This window comes from Solanum verrucosum, unplaced genomic scaffold (genome assembly GCF_900185275.1).
Source record: "Solanum verrucosum unplaced genomic scaffold, falcon-dt-bn FXZP01000062.1, whole genome shotgun sequence".
NCBI classification, from domain to species: Eukaryota; Viridiplantae; Streptophyta; class Magnoliopsida; order Solanales; family Solanaceae; genus Solanum; species Solanum verrucosum.
Window position 1 is genome coordinate 3,978,861 of NW_026020477.1, and position 17,735 is coordinate 3,996,595.

A 17,735-nucleotide genomic window follows, 5' to 3' on the forward strand; every position below is an offset into this window, starting at 1 on the left:
TTTCTTGAACTCTACTCTTAACTCTCTCTTGAATTTGAATTATGAATTCAAGAGTTATGATTCATGATATGAAGATATGAAGGATCTCAATAACAATATAGCTATTCGATAATTAGGAATATAACTTTTAAAAGAAACGTGAATTCAAGAACTCAAAATCAACTTATCTCAAGAATACTCAAATCTAGGGAAAGTATCTTAGATTACTCTTTTACTGATCTGAAAGTAGAGGTAGGGCGTGAGGACGAACTAGTCCAACACTATGATAGCCTTACATACCTAGAAGAACAAGATTCTTGAAGAATCTTGAAGAAGAACTTGATTAGAAGCCTTGAAACCCTAGCTTGAAGGTAAACAATCAAGAAAACCTTTCTTGAGATTCTCGAGTTAGTTTCTTGAAATCTCTATGGCCAAAAATATGATTTTCATGAGTGAAGATGAAAATCTGATTGTTTTGAGCTTTTTATTTGTCAATAAATTCGTTGATGGTTTTCTTGGAGGTAAAAAGACAAACGATTATTTTCAATATATTCCCATCGGCTAATACGTAACAGCACCGTATATGTTACTAAAATAGTCATAACTTTTTACTCAGATATTGGATTGACGTGAAATTGGTGGGATTGGAAAGTAGATTCAATTACCTTTAATTGGATAGGTTATGGCTCACGTAACTCTTAATATTCTAAGAGATATGGTCGTTTAAAGTTGACCCAAGTAGAATCTTACATCAAAACTTAATGAAACTTCAAGAACACTTGTCAAGAACTCATCAAGAACTTAAATTCTTAAATTTCAAGAACGAAATTACGCTGAATAAATCATGATTGGCATGTGGGTGAAAGAACACAACACTATGAAAGCTTACATACCTCTTAGGGATTAAACCCATGGCGAAAATCCGCAACAAGATGCAAGAATCTCGACGAACGCTTTCATCCTTTTTCTTTTCTCCTCTTTTCTCTTCTTGAATTCTCAACTAAAACCCTAGGCGTATTTTAGGATTATAAAACTGAACCTAATAGGATTATACCCTTAAAATATTACTAAAAACGAATTAAATCTGATTGGGTAAGGAAAAGACCAAAATACCCCTCTCTATTTTCGGCTAACTTTCCTTAACTGGGCAGCCTATCTTCAAAAAGTCATATCTCACTCATCCGACCTCGAAACTTAGCAAGCTCGGCGGCGTTGGAAAGATAATTCAAATATCTTCGCTACGGTATCTGGTAGCACACCTAAATCATCGTGATCTAGGAGTTATGGTCGTTTGAAGTCGACCCAAAACTCATACTTAAGCATAACTTGCAAAATTTCAGATTTTGCTATTTCCAATTTAATTATTTTTGAAACTCAAGGTGCTACATAGTGACCTTAACACTTAAGAAATTTTAAATTCCTTTCAAAATCTCACTCACTATGAAGAACGGTTCGAGTCTTAGCTCAAAAAAATTTTCTGGGTGTTACACCCACCTTCCACCAATCTACCCCTAAATTTTTTTTGTTTTCCAAAAACAAAAAAAAGTTCTGTTTTTTCAAAAAAAAAAAAAAATTTACCCCTCCCCCCACCTTCCACCAACCGACCCCTAAATTTTTTTTATTTTCCAAAAACAAAAAAAAAAAATCTATTTTTTCAAAAAAAAAATAATACCCCCTCCCTCCCCCCCCTTCCATTAACCTACCCCTAATTTTTTTTTGTTTTCCAAAGCAAAAAAAAACTATTTTTTCAATTAAGTTTGAAAATTAATTGAATTTTTGTAAATTAATATTAATTTTTTTATTTTTTAGCACAATTAAGAATTTTGAGTGGAAGTAAAATCTAAGTGATCTATTATGGGTCAATATGGATACCCATATTTAACCCATTTTGACCATATTTGTAGAGACTCTTAAAATAGTTTGAAGCTCATATTTAACCAATTAAAATATGAGTGATTCAAGTCATCAAAATATGGACAAAATGGACTCATTTCATTAATATGGACTGATATTGTCATCCCTAGGTGAGTTTACCATTATACATTTATTTAATGTTCTCTTGAAGTAAAATTTTTAATAAATAAACATAAATTAATTTATTTTGATCAATTAAATTGACCGGTGAACATGATTTAATCATTTAGTTTTTCTATGTTGATCAAATTCATACTCTCAATGTTTATAAATCTCAAGGGTAAAATAAAAATAATAGTGTTATTTATGTATTGATTTTGTGATGACAAGTATTAAGGACATTTATTTTTAGTAAGGACAACATATAAATAGAAACGGGAGAAGTATTTGATTTGATATTTTAGAAATAACAAATCTTGCATAAATTTTATAAAGGCTTAAGTCATTGACGTCCCCTTAAAGTTGTCTGCATATTCCACTTAGACACCTCAACAGACCCTTTTTCCTATTAGACACTCTAATCTTCAAAAATAAATATCTATCAAACATTTTTCTGACACATAATCAAAAGAGGAAGTGTGTGTAATACACATGCACCTGATGTGGCAAAATAACAAATCAGATGAAGACGCGTGGCATTATAATTTAAAATAATTATAAAAATGAATTTTGAATATAAACAAATCTAAAGAAAAGAATTTCAACTTAAAAAAGAAAAGAAAAGAAAAGAAATTGTACACCCAGCCACCCCGCACCCCTCCCCCACCGCACCTCATCCCTCCCTTTCTTCTCTTTCCCTAAGAGCTATACCCTTGTCCACCATGGTTAATTCTCAATATAGAAAAAATGGAGGTTTTAATATATATATTAAGTATGAATTTACTATTTTTATTTCTCTCTATGCCTTCTTTCTTATTTCCATTTAAATTGATAGTATTTTCTTGAAAGATCTGTTTTTTTTTTTTTTATTGTGATTTCGAATTTGTTTTTTTTCTTTTCTGTTTATGTTTGATTTGTGAAGAAGAAGGGGTGCGGGTCGGGGGAGATGAAGAGGAAGAGAGAAAATATTTAAATAATGGTCTTCATTTGTTCCGGCAAAGAAGATGTGAATGGTGGTCTCCATTTTTTCCAGCAAAAAAGATGTAGATGATAATGTCCATTTTCCGATGATGATGATCTCGATTTTTTTCAACAAAAAAATGATGGGTTAATTCTACATCTGAAAGATTAATAGTATAGTGATAAGAAGATTAAAAAAATGGCGGTGTATTCTTGTGAAGAAATGGTGCAGCAAGATCTTATGGTGAAAGAGAGAGAAAGATAAAAAGATTTTTATTTTTTAAAAAAATAATGAAAATAAATAAAAGAAAAAATTGAAAAAAAAAGGAAAATGTTAATATATTAATTTCACACGCCCTTGTTACGCTCCCAACAAGGTGTGCATTACACTTTTTGTGCCACATCTGCATAAAGTGTCTAAGTTGTTCAAATTCGAGAGTGTATAGGTGTTCAATAGGTACAAGTCCTAGTTAAGGTGTCTAAGTGAATTATGCAAACAACTTCAAGGGCTAGACATGACTTAAGCCTTTTATAAATATAACAAATCATTCCGTTGTTATTGAAAAGTGCACAAAAAAATCAAATATTTTTTTTAAATAATTATTTTTCCTAAATTTTTAGGTTGACCATTAAATCAATCTTGACTAGTCAACGACCTACAATATAGCGAAGGCCCGACAAAATTTATTTATTTTTTATTTTTATTTTCTTGCATGGCTTTGAGGGTCTTGATTCTGTTTTTGTGGGGACTCCTTTTAAGTATCCCTGGGATTTATTTTGAGGAAAAAGATCTCAAGAGGAGGGGAAGGAATTAATTAGTCCGAAATTACTTAGTTATAAATTAGTAAGATATAAGGGTATGAGTAGGTTAAGGTTTACTTGTAGTTAGACTTTGTGCAGTTATCAATATGTAATGTGAGTTGTATTTCATATTGAATTTAATTTTGGACATAGTTGTTGGTTGTTTGATGAAACTAACACTCTGTTTGGATAATTGTATTGTATTGTATTGTATTGTATTGTTATTATATCTACAATGTTTGTTTTAATTGTTACTTAAAATGTATTGTATTGTATTGTTAAATTTTGTTGTTACGTAACAATGAAAACCCTTATTTTATGGAACAACCGATTTGGTGTGTTCCCATTGTTACTTAATTTCTTTTTCCAATTATATCTTTACATAATATGTCAAAATATTATTTTACGCTTTACCTTATATTATTTAATTCTAGTCAGACCTCCTACCCTAAAATAATTACAAATATTTTAGTAAATTTATAAATTACAATACAGTACGATACAACCAAACCAAACAATTAAAATGTTATTAAACAACAACAAACAATACAGTCTAGCCAAATATTGTATTTGCCATACAGTACAGTACAATAGAGTACAATACAATACATTATGAAACAATGGGTAACAACAATCCAAACAGAGCGTAAGTGTTGCTAGTTATATTTAACTTGCAAATTGTTGAATTGATTAAATTATTAATGTTACAATTTATGAATTTGTAAATAATTTGTGATGTGATGATGTATTTGAATGATGACATTATTGCTATGTATGATTGATGTGTTATCTTCAAAGTAGACTGAAAAAGATGGCATAATGAGATGTGTAGAGATAGTTACTATATTATGATTATTCGAGCGATGCTACGAATTGTATGGATAATGAGTGACTTGAGTTTGATGTGAGTCTACAGATGAGAAATTGTGTGGGATCAAGTACTACGTTGATATAATACGAGAGTGAATGATATATATGCTCTAGTTTTTGGACGGCAGGGGCATCAATGTCTCAAAAGTATGACGGAGGGTATCTGCATACCATTTATGATAGCTCGGGGGTATATTTTTCTTTTTCCCCTTTATTATAAAAAAGTTATGATTTTATGTATCAAATAGATTTTACAATACACTTAAAATTAAGAAAAAGATATATATTCTGGTGAAGAATTAACAAAAAGAATTGTAGTTCGCCCATTTGTGGGCGAACTACCTTTAAGATTTGTGTACTATTAGTTTGGATGAATTTGGAGTTAACGGGGACTACATCGTTAAAAAATGGTAGTTGTAGTTCGCCATAAATGGGTGAACTGTCCATTTTGGTTTCCGTTTTTAGGCAGGGCCCTTTTAGTATTTAGAGTTTTCAAAAAGTGTACTTTTTGGTGCAAACTCTTTACAGATGCATACAATTAACTTGTTGGGTATTTTGAACTATCATATATGAAAGAAATTTGTTTTATAATTTATATAATTTGTAGTGTATTACAATTTTTGATATATAAATTTAAATTATTTGCTAGGACTACTATTTACCTAAAACGTTGCGATAGGTCATTGGAGTTGTTGCAAAAGGTGATCACAACCGTTGTAAAATGTATTACAACCCGGTGCAATAGTGCCTTGTTGATAGTTCATATATTGGAAAAAATTATTGCAGTACTACAGAGTTTGGTCGTTGTAGTAAATGTCTATGACAATGGTTATATATCGTTGCAATACGTATATTTATTCGTCACATCAAATTAAAGAATAGCCGTTGCAATAGAAGTATCCGGGCTATGGCAGCGATTATATTGATCCATTGCAAGAATTGTTGCTATAGATCTATGACCACACGAGTTGATGTAACGCATGCTAAAACGTTGCTCTAAATCTATATGGCTACAATTTTACTTGTGTTGTCGTAGGCCCAATTTCCAATAGTGAGAAAAAGAAAAGAAATACTCCCTCCGTCCCATTTTACGTGAGGTAGTTTGATTCAGCACAGAGTTTAAGAAAAAAATGAAAACTTTTAAAACTTGTGGTCCAAAATGAATGATAGAATTTTTGTGACCGTAAATTATTTCATTACGGGTAAAATAAACATTTTATAGTTAATTGTTACTTAATATAGAAACGTGTCATTCTTTTTGGGACTAAAAAGGAAAGTATGTCACATAAATTTGGGACAAAGGGAGTATATTCTTCAACAAAAACTAAAAATAAAAGAATTATTTTCAAAACCTCAACCCCATCTATCCAACCCCTTTTCTCCCTTCTAAACAAACTCCATATAATTTTCACCAAAATTGCATAGATTTTGTTGAATTTATTTTTTGGTGACCTTCTGAAAAGGAGATGGAAGGGGAGGGCGTTCGCCTAAGAAGAAGATCAACAGGGGGTGGGGTGATATATTTTTTTCTTTTTCGGGGTGGAATTCTTTTTTTTAAGAGCTGAAAATTCATTTTTTTATTTTGATTTTATAAAATAAATTTAAAAAGGGAAAATTACGTTGTTAAGCAAATTTATACTACTTAATTACTCATCATAGCTATAGTTTGCTATAATTACCACTCGAGCCAACATTAACCATTAATTACATGAGATGACTTCGAGTTTTTATAATTATTCATGTTTGTATAATTCGCCACATTTGTATAATTCGCAACTAACAATTCTTCGTTTGATTTGTATTTTGTATATGACGATGATTTCCTTTGGTTTTTCACTTTAGTCATCATATACATTCAATCTTTTTTGTGTATAACTTTTTAAAGTTTGTATAAACGTGTAGTTTTTTGGATTTTGTATAATATAATTTATATAATGTAATTTGTGTAATATATTTTGTATAATTGTTTAAAGTTCATATGTTTATGTTTGTATCAATTCGTTATTTCGAGTTTTATCATATTTGTATACTTCTAGACTTTTTATTACTCAATTATACAAAAGATATGCGAATTATACAAACATACTTGCGAATTATACAAAAGAGATGCAAATTATACAAATTATTGCCCTCTCTCGCTCGCCTCTCTCCTCACTCTCCCAATATCGCTCACCTCTCTCCTCCCTCTCCCAATCTTGCTTGCATAATATACAAATACATATGTATAATATACAATTATCTAACCGATATACATATACAATTCACCTCTCTCCCACTCTCTTCCCTCTCTCGCTCGCCTCTCTCCTTCATCTCCCACTCTCGCTTGCATAATATACAAATACATATGTATAATATACAATTATCTAACCGATATACATATACAATTCACCTCTCTCCCACTCTCTTCCCTCTCTCGCTCGCCTCTCTCCTTCATCTCCCACTCTCGCTTGCCTCTCTCCTTCATCTCCCACTCTCGCTTGCCACTCTCCACCCTATAACATGTAGCTACCAATCGTAATTAGCAAACTATAGCTATGAAATGTAACTAGACTATTTTTGAATGGCTATATGCGAAAGTTCCAAAAAAAAAAACACCACATTTCTCAAAGAATGGTGAAGGATTTTATAATTTTTTGATGAAAAATAGCAATGGTGAAACATATGTTAACGGTAAAATATTAAGTGTGAGAAGAAAGAGAAAAATAATAAAGAAGAAGAAAATAAAAGATTTTTTTATATAAAAAAAGAGAGAACATTTTTAGGCTTTTCATGTGCTTGTTTTGTGTGAAAAATACCTAACTTGCCAAGTGTGTGAAAAATGTCAAAATGGAACCGTCACTCCCTACTACAGTGTTTGAATGATACAAGTTTTAGTTTATGTGTCTAAGTGAAAAATGATGTCAACTTTAGGCGTCTGTCGATTGATTCATCCAAAATAAAATGATAAGCTTATTCTGTTCACATCTAATAATAGTGTCATTGTTGGGGTTGAAATAGATAGTGTCATGTACAACAGTACAAGTAGGGTTGACAAATGGGTGGTTTGGATTGAATATGGATTGAGTTAAAATGGATTGGATCACAATCCACCCATATAAAATATGGGTAAATGTGGATTTAGTCAAATATGGTTTGGGTAAAATGGTTGTAACCCACTTTAATCTCTTAAAATCCAAAATATTAAATCAAAGCTAAGTTGTTAATACTTCAACCTCTACCATCCCAACCCTGTACCCCCACCACCTTCCCCATCCCAAAAAAAAAATTGACAACCCCTACCCGCCACCCCCCAAAAAAATTTAAAAAAACTTTTTTTTCGAAAAAATAAATTTAATTTTTTTTTGCCAACCCTACCCCCCACCTCCCCGCACCCCCACCTCCCACCCAACCTACCCCCCCTTTCTCAGCCCTACCCACCCTTCCATTTTTTTGAAAAATAAATTAATATTTTGAAATAAAAAATTAATATAAAAATCTTTTATTTTTTGGCATAATTTAGAATTTTGAGTAGAAGTGATTGATATGGGTCTATATGGATAGTCATATTTTACTCATTTTGACCATATTTGTAGGAGCCCTTAAAATAACTTGAAGCCCATATTTACCCAATTAAAATATGAGTGATCCAAGTCATTAAATATGAATTAAATGGACTCATTTCATTAATATGAGATGAAATTGTCACCCCTATGTACAAGCTAATAATTGCAAATCATAGTGTAGATATTATAGATAACAAAGAAAATTATACTAACTAAGAGAAAAGTAAAACTCAAACATGGCAAGAAAATCAAAACAAAAACCTAATAATTCTCCACTTTTGACTAGATTTTCTTGACAAAAAATTGGTCAGGCTTCTTCACATGTATGATAATTTTCTTTCTTCACATAATCTTCATCACTTCCGCTTGTCATGGATTAAAATAAAATTTAAAATATATGGGTTAAAAGTAGTTTGAAAAAAAATACATTTTTTATTTTTGAAAGATGCAGCAACAAAAATGTTAAAATATGGTTAAAACTTCTTCTCCACATATAGTTGGACAAAAAACTTCATTATTGTCAAATTGGTTGCAAATTGACTTGAACCACTTGAACTTGTCTTCAACCTTCTTCAACTATTGGGTTATTGACTTTGATACCACTTGTTGAATTGAATATTAGGACGTCATGCAAAAACTTACAATTACAATTCATGGTAGTGTAAATCATTTGATAAATTTATTTTATATAAAATACACAATAATATTATATGATTTGATCAATTGGTCTATAAGTGAAAAACAAATATGAAGAAATATTAAAAACTATCGAGAGAAAATCTCTCACCAAATAATTTTTTTTATAGACTACATTATAAATGTTATTGTATTATGAGAGGAACAATCTTCAATCTATAAAACTCTAAACTTTTTTCCCTAAGGAGAAAATAATCAAATATCAAAGAGATTTATATTTTCCTTTCAGAATAAAGTAAAAACAATTATAATAATACTTTGACTTTCCTTTTAGAGAAACGTAAAATTCAAATGTGGTAAGAAAATCATAATAGTTAATTGGGCCTACCATATCATGAATATGTGGAAAAAAAATTTCCTTCCCAATAACCATGACACCCCTCCAATTTAGGTTTGGATTTGTAGTTAATAGAAGTAGATTTTTCTAGTAGTTTGATTGGTGACAATTGAACTTTATCAATTATTTTTTCAATAACTCAATAGTCAATGTAAAGAATAAGAGCACATTATTACAGAACTTGATGCACTATATAAGTTCTAACAGATTTATCTTGTTTAATATTTACTTAATAAGTCTAATGAGTTAAATATAAGTAGACATTAGTAATTCTATTGAAAATTATTTTCAGTTACTGTAATAAACTTTAACATAATAAGTTGTTTAGATTTAGAATAAATTTGAAATTTATATTTTTGTTAGGTCATTTTAGTTATTGAAAGTTGAGATATTTTTGAATTTTTAATTATGTAGATTTTGTGTTTAAATTGATTATTTAAGCTCTTATATACTTAATAGAATGATTGATAGATATTTTCAACCTTTATTTTTAAAATTTTCTCATCATTTGAGAAAAAAAATAAAAAATGGTATCAAAGCCTCATTGATATTCTCTCTTACTTTAAAAAAAAAGTAAAAAATAATTATGATAATACTTTGACTTTTCTTTTAGAGAAACGTAAAACTCAAATGTGATTAAAAAAATCATAACGGTTTTTTGGGACTATCATATCATGAATATATGAAGAAAATCTTTTTCTTCCCTTTAATCATGACACCTTGCACCTCAGATTGATTTTTATTAGGTTTAAATTTATAGTTAAGAGAGTTAGATTTTTCTCATATTTTTTTTTTCCTTTTTTTCTTTTCTTTTTTTTTTCAGATTTTTCTCATAGTTTGATTGGTGACAATTGAACTTTATCAATTACTTTTTCAATAACCCAATAGTCAATGTAAAGAACACATGATTGTAGAATTTGATGTACTATATAAATTCAAACAAATTTATCTTGTTTAATATTTACTTAATAATTTCGCCTAATTAAATATAAGTAGACATTTGTAATTTCTTGTCACGACCCAAAATTGGACGTGATGGCACTCGTCTTATCCCACCAAGATAAGTCAGCCTAACACTCACCCATTACAATAAAATGCGGAAATTTCATAATTAACTCAAAAATACCCCCAAAATCTGGTTGTCACGTGCACAAGCCTCTAAAGTATTACAATTGAATCAAAAGAAAAATGCAAGTCTCATATGACATTGTTTCTAGAGTAGAACAAGATCATAAACAGGAGTAAGAAGGATCGCTAAGAAGACAAACAACTACCTTACAAATCTCCCAGAAGCCTCGAAAAAGAAGAGAATAACAAGTACCACAAAAATCCAGGCTCGTAACCTACAAAAATTTGTAGAAGCAAGGGGTGAGTACCAAACCACACGGTACTCAACAAGTAAACCTCTAAACACGAGCTAAGGGGATAGAATACAAGTACTCCTTACACCCAACCGAACCTTCACAACTACAATATGTATAGAACCAGCCTAACCTAACAGTTCAAAGTTTACAAAGCACATAGCTCAACACAACACTCTAACAATTTCATATCCTTAATAACAACAATAGTTTCATATCCTCAACAGCAACACTCTAACAATTGCATATCTTCAACAACAAGCTTAATAATTCATCAGTCACAAGTTCCATAGAAAGGCACTTACAAGATCAGCAACACACAAGATCAAGTTCACCAATAATAAAGAAGTGCAATGCAATGAAATGCAATGTCAAGTATAGTGATGCATGTTTGACCTAATGATACACACCCGCTGTCTCTCAGTCCGGGACCCATGGGGGACATATCTGTCCATGCATCCATCGCGGCGCGCGATACGATCCTCGATAATAGTAACCATCGCGGCGCGCGATACGTCCCTCGAAATATAGTATCCGTCGCGGCGCGCGACACGTCCCTCGAATTATAGTATCCATCGCGGCGCGCGATACGTCCCTCGAAATGGTACATCCTCTTTATTTTCTTATTCTTTCTCAATGCACATAACACTTGTCAGAACCATGTCTCAGAACAATGCAAATGACATGTTCACACAAATAATGAGGAGATGACCATTTTCATAACATTGCACAATTCACAACAAGACAATCAGGATACAACATCAACAATGATTTAACAAGCCTTTCAAACAATTCCCAACACATCACACAAACAATTGATCACATTGCCTTTTATTATCCCTTTTTCATCATTAGAATTAATCAATGTGGACAAGTCAACCCATCACCAAGCCTCATTACCCTAAACACATATTACAAGGAAATACATGAATTTCATACACTTAACAAGGGTTTAGAAATCCACTTGCCTCAAATAGTCGAACAATTACTCCGAGATTTGAGTCTTTCCTTTCGTTGAACTTCCAACTCAAAGCAATCTATTCACATTAATAATCACAATAAGATTTCGAAACTAACCATACTCAAATTACTATAGGTCTAGCCTAGACCCAAAAACTCACTCAATTTATAATCAAGTTCCTAATCTTGGTGCCAATTAACATGTCAACTCTCATGTTTTCTGAATTTCGAGCCTAGGATTAAGTCATAATTTCTCCAAACACTACAACCTCAATAGCTTTCATATAATGTAATACACTTAATATTTAGTAAGTATCCCAATATTTCATAACTTGAATAATTATGTGATAATAAAATAAGAATAAATAAATATGAGAACCACTGGTTACGAAACCAGTGATGGAAGCGCATAAGCCAAGGAACCCAACTCCTCGCCTGTCACTTCCACACGAGACAGAACTCAATTCCAACTATATGTAGCCAATAATCAGTCAAACACTATTTTCTCATTAGCCCTCAATAAATTACCTTGATTTTCCAATTCAAATCATACTTTGCAGTCATTAATGCACTATAAAAGACTATGTTGTTCACCATTATAATAATAACAATAATATACTCCATTCATACGCACTATTGCATATATTTGGCATGGTTACATTTACCTGGACATGAAGTATTCTCCCGTCGGCAGCAGCTTTACGCAGGTAAGTCTGACTCCTTTTCTTTTCTTAAATTATGAACCAAAAATTCCCTAACCCTAATAATTTATTTTCCTACATGGGTCAAGTGTTATATGGTATTAACCAAATTATAAACTTAACCCATTTAGCATTAACTAAAATTAGATATTTAATAATTAACCATCAATTAGTTCACTCTAGTTAAATGAATATTCAAAATTTCCAAAAATGACCTTCCGGGTCATTACATTTCTATTGAAAATTGATTTCAGTTAATGCAATAAACTTTAGCATAATAAGTTGTTTAAGTTTAGAATGAATTTGAAATTAATATTTTTGATAAGTTGTTTTAGTTTTTGAGATATTTTAGAATTTTTAAATTTTAAGTTATGTAGATTTTGTGTTTAAGTTGACTATTTAAGATCTTATATGCTTAATAAAATGATTTATGTTATAAAATAAGTATCAATGCTAAGATAACAAGAAAGATGGATAAGAAATAATGTGTAGTATTTTTCTTTTCACTTACTATTGCTTCTCTCTTTGTTACAAGAAGAGAGGGTATATATAGTTGTATGCACTTGGGTACCAAGTGTGATACATGGACATCTATTTGTCATGTGTTTAATTTGGGCACCAAGTATATCATATAGTTAACTAATATGCAACACTTAACATATTGTGTGTATATTTATCTTACAACACATAATATATTAATGTGGATATCCATTTTACAACAATTGAGAGACATTTTCAATCTTTTTTTGTTGCCTCATCTTTTTTTAAAAAATCAAATATGGTATCAGAGTCTCATAGATCTTATATCTTCTTTCAGAAAAAGTAAAAAAAAAATGATAATATTGACTTTCCTTTTAGAGAAACGTAAAACTCAAACATGGGAAGAAAATCTTAACAAAATACTACCAGTTATTTGGGTTTACCATATCATAAATATGTGAAGAAAATCTTTTATTTCCTAATAACCATGACCCTCGCCCCTCCCATTGAATTTTATTAGGTTTGAGTTTGTAATTAAGAGAGTTAGATTTTTCTCGTGGTTTGATTGATGACAATTGAATTTTATCAATTACTTTTTTAATAACTCAATAGACAATGTAAAGAGCATATGATTGTAGAACTTGATGTACTATATAGATTTGAACATATTTATCTTGTTTAATATTTACTTAATAATCATACTGAGTGAAATATAAGTAGACATTAGTAATTTCTATTAGAAAATTGTTTTTCACTTAATGCAATAAACTTTAGCATAATAAGTTGTTTAAGTTTGATTAAATTTTTTAAATTTATGTTTTTGATAGGTTGGCTTAGTTGTTGAAATATTTTAGAATTTTTAAATTTTAAATTATGTGAATTTTGTGTTTAATTTGGCTATTTAAGCTCTTATATGATCAATATAATGATTGATGTTATAAAATAAGTATCAATATTTTCAATCCAACACCAAATTTTACACCAAATAAGCCAAATCCTTATTTGGTGTTTTGGAGCTCCAACCCAACACCAATATTATTTCATTATACAAAACTTTTAATTAAACATTATATAAATTGTATATTTAAATTAAATCTCTTGTATATTTAATTATTTTTAATGTAATATTTTTATAATATTAATTTTAGTTATAAAAGTTTTTTTTTTTTATAAATTAATTATTTTATATATGACTTTTTAGAAAAAATAAAATTTATGTTAATTCTACTATAAATTATAATTGGATATAACTACAATTAACTTCACAAAAATTAAAAATGCAAACATATAAATTATAAACAAATAATACAATATACTTAAAATAACCAAAAATAATAAACATTCAACAAAGTAATAATTGACATACATCAAAATTGAAATATAAAATACATAGTAATTTTAAAAAGTACAACAAAACATAATAATTGTATTTCGACATAAAAAATAAAGGACAAAGAAGCTCATTTTGAAATACGTAATGCATTAATAGAGCATTTATGGAAGCATCGTAGTCATCTTGAAAGTTGAATATTTATGTAGAATTTAAAATAATTTTTCAATTATGTAATATTTATTTAATTGTATTTCATTAATGGTTTCACTTTTATTTGTATTATCCATTATTATGTATAATGTATAATATTTGCTAGCAATTTATATTATTTAAAAAATTATGATATAAAATAATTTTATATAAAACGACTATAAAAGAAAATAATATGAATGATATATGATGAATGTTTTAGAAAGAATTTGTTATATGAAATAATAAAATATAATTGAAATAAGAAATAATATTATAATAATGAAGAGAGAGAAAAATATTTCTTTTTGGTGTAAAAGTTTGTGCAGTGGGTTGGAGTTGATTTACATTATAATAGTGTTGACACCAAATTTGGTGTAAATTTTGGTGTTTGGTTGGAGATTCCCTAAGAGAACAAAAAAGATGGATGAGAAATAATGTGTAATATTTTTATTTTTTTTGCACTTACTCTTACTTCTCTCTTTGTTTTAAGAAGAGGGGTATATATAGTTGTATATATTTGGATGCCAAGTGTGATACATTGATATCTATTTGTCATGCAAATATTTTGGGCATCAAGTATATCATATGGTTAACTAGTATACAATATTTAACATATTGTGTGTATATTTATCTTACAACACATAATATATTATTGTGGACATTCGTTTTATAACAATTGAGAAATATTTTTAACTTTTTTTTGTTACCTTATCATTTTTAGGAAAATCAAAAGTGGTATCAGAGCCTCATTGATATTATCTCTTCCTTTCAGAATAAGTAATAAACAATTAAAATAATACTTTGACTTTCCTTTTTTTTTTAGAGAAACGTAAAACTCAATTGTGATAATAAAATAATAAAAAAATTCTAACAAGTATTTGGGCATATCATATCATAAATATGTGAAGAAAATCTTTTTCTTCCCAATAACCATGACCCCCTCCCATTCATTTTTATTAGGTTTGATTTTGTAGTTAACAGAGGTAGATTTTTCTCGTAGTTTGACTGGTGACAATTGAACTTTATCAAGTTCTTTTTCAATAACTCAATAGTCAATGTAAAGAATAGAACACATGATTGCAGAATTTGATGTACTAAGTAGGCGTTTGGTCATGCGATACCATATCACGATATGGAATCATGAGATGAAATCAACGTTTGGACTTGCGATTTCATGTTGATCCCATCTAATGATTTCATATCATGATATGGGGATTCCATATTCTCCAAAAATCATGATATGAAACTCCATATCATGATTTGAGATATTTGAAATACAAAAAATGACCCACAAATTTATATTTTGTTAAAACAACTCACATTTATATCTACTAACCATTATTTCATATGTAACTAAAATTTATAATCACATCATTACTTTTTTAAATTTATTATTCTCACCAACATATAGTCATTTTAACTCACACCAACCGATTGTTAAGTAATAAATTTGTTCTCTTAATTTACTCCAACACCTAATTTATTACTTCTACCATTTTATATTTATTACAACTTATAGTTATATCTATTTGAATAACAGATCAAATCAAATTGATGCAGTGAAATGTGTTCTTTTCATTTACTCCAATAAATTGATGCAATGAAAGTTAGATTGGATAGACTTAAACTTAATCTAATGCATAATTATTTATGCTTAACCATAAAATTTTGAAGAGACTAATAATTTTTGAGAAAATTATGTGATAAGATAGTTCTTAAAATTTAATTATATAGATAAAAAAAAATTAATATAGAAACAATTTTTTCAACGTGTATTGTAGTTTTTAAGAATAAGAAGAGATAATTATTATTCCTAATTTAATGCTACAACATATTATCAATTTACCTTAAATTAAATTTTTCATCCTTACAAAATACTACAAAAAGAATATTAAATATAATTTGAAAAATAAGTTTTTAATGTTGAATATAAAATAATGAAAAAAAATTATTGTCTTTTTTTTATATGTCAAAAGCGACAAGTAAAAATCTCAAAGCAATATCGCATGTCCAAACAATTACTAGTACACTACAATTTATGTTTAATTTTGTTTATTGAATTAAAGTTTGATGAATTAAAGTTAGATGAAATAGTTACTTAAGTGGAGACAAATAATTTTGTAATAATTTATTATGCGATTTTATAAATATTTATTTATTTGGTAAGATTGAATAAACAATTGGGACTATTTTAATAGTTATACAACTTATGAGATTTTTATGTTAATGAGAATATATACAACACAAAAATTTATTATCGCATGTCCAAACAAAGCTTCAATTTCATTTCATGATTCCATATTGCATGGACAAACGGGTACTAAATAAATTCTAACATATTTATCTTGTTTAATATTTAGTAAATAATCCTATTGAGTCAAATATAAGTTTACATTAGTAATTTCTATTGAAAATTGTTTTCAGTTAATATAATAAACTTTAGCATAATAAGTTTTTTAGGCTTAGAATAAATTTAAAATTTATATTTTTGGTAGGTCGTTTTAGTTGTTGAAAGTTGAGATATTTTTAATTTTTGATTTTTTAATTATGTAGATTTTGTGTTTAAGTTGGCTATTTAAACTCTTATATTCTTAATAAAATGATTGAGAGATATTTTCAACATTTTTGTCTCAAATTTAAGAAAAATCAAAAGTGATATCAGAGCCTCATTGATTTTACAAGCAGTGGCGGATGCAGAATTTTCATCAAGGGGGTTAAAAAAATTAATCACGCAAATACTATTCACACCAAAATGGGTCGAATCGAATATAAACAAATCGAATAAAAAATACTTAATTTAGAGCACATATATCTAAAAACTTAAATAGATCAAACATAAATGTAGAATGCAAACATGAGGAGAGTCTTGAAAGTTTCAAGAATGAAATTGGATATGACAAATATCAATTTTGATTCAAATAGACCAACAAAAGTCACATAGTGAAATCTATCAGAATATAATTTTACAATTGAAAATGCAACTACCTACATCATTATAATTGTACTCTACGAGATTTCATATCTTGAAATGTCTTAATAATAGCATCATTAGGAATACTATCAAATACATCTTTTTTCTACAAAAGGTATCAAACAACCACTAAAAATATCATCACTCATTTGACTCCGCAAGTCATTCTTGATAAACTTCATTGCCGAGAAAGCTCTTTCAACGGATGCAGTGGCAATTGATAGAAATAGAGCAAGTTTCACTAAGCGGAACACCAGAGGATAATTTGAATGTATTTTTGTTTGGATTAATCTATTGAAAAAATCACAAAGTCCATTTAGATCAGAGAACATTTCATCAACATCACGAACATCAACAATGTAACTTGCAAGTTGATTCTCAAAAGTATCCATATTAAATTCATCTGCATATAATTCAGTCATTCTCATTATCTTTTTTATGTCAAAACTTCAAAATGAGTTAATTGAATTCAAACAAGTAATTCCATGGAGCAACTCAGTAGCTACCTCATTAAAACGATCATTAAGTTCTTGAAGTTG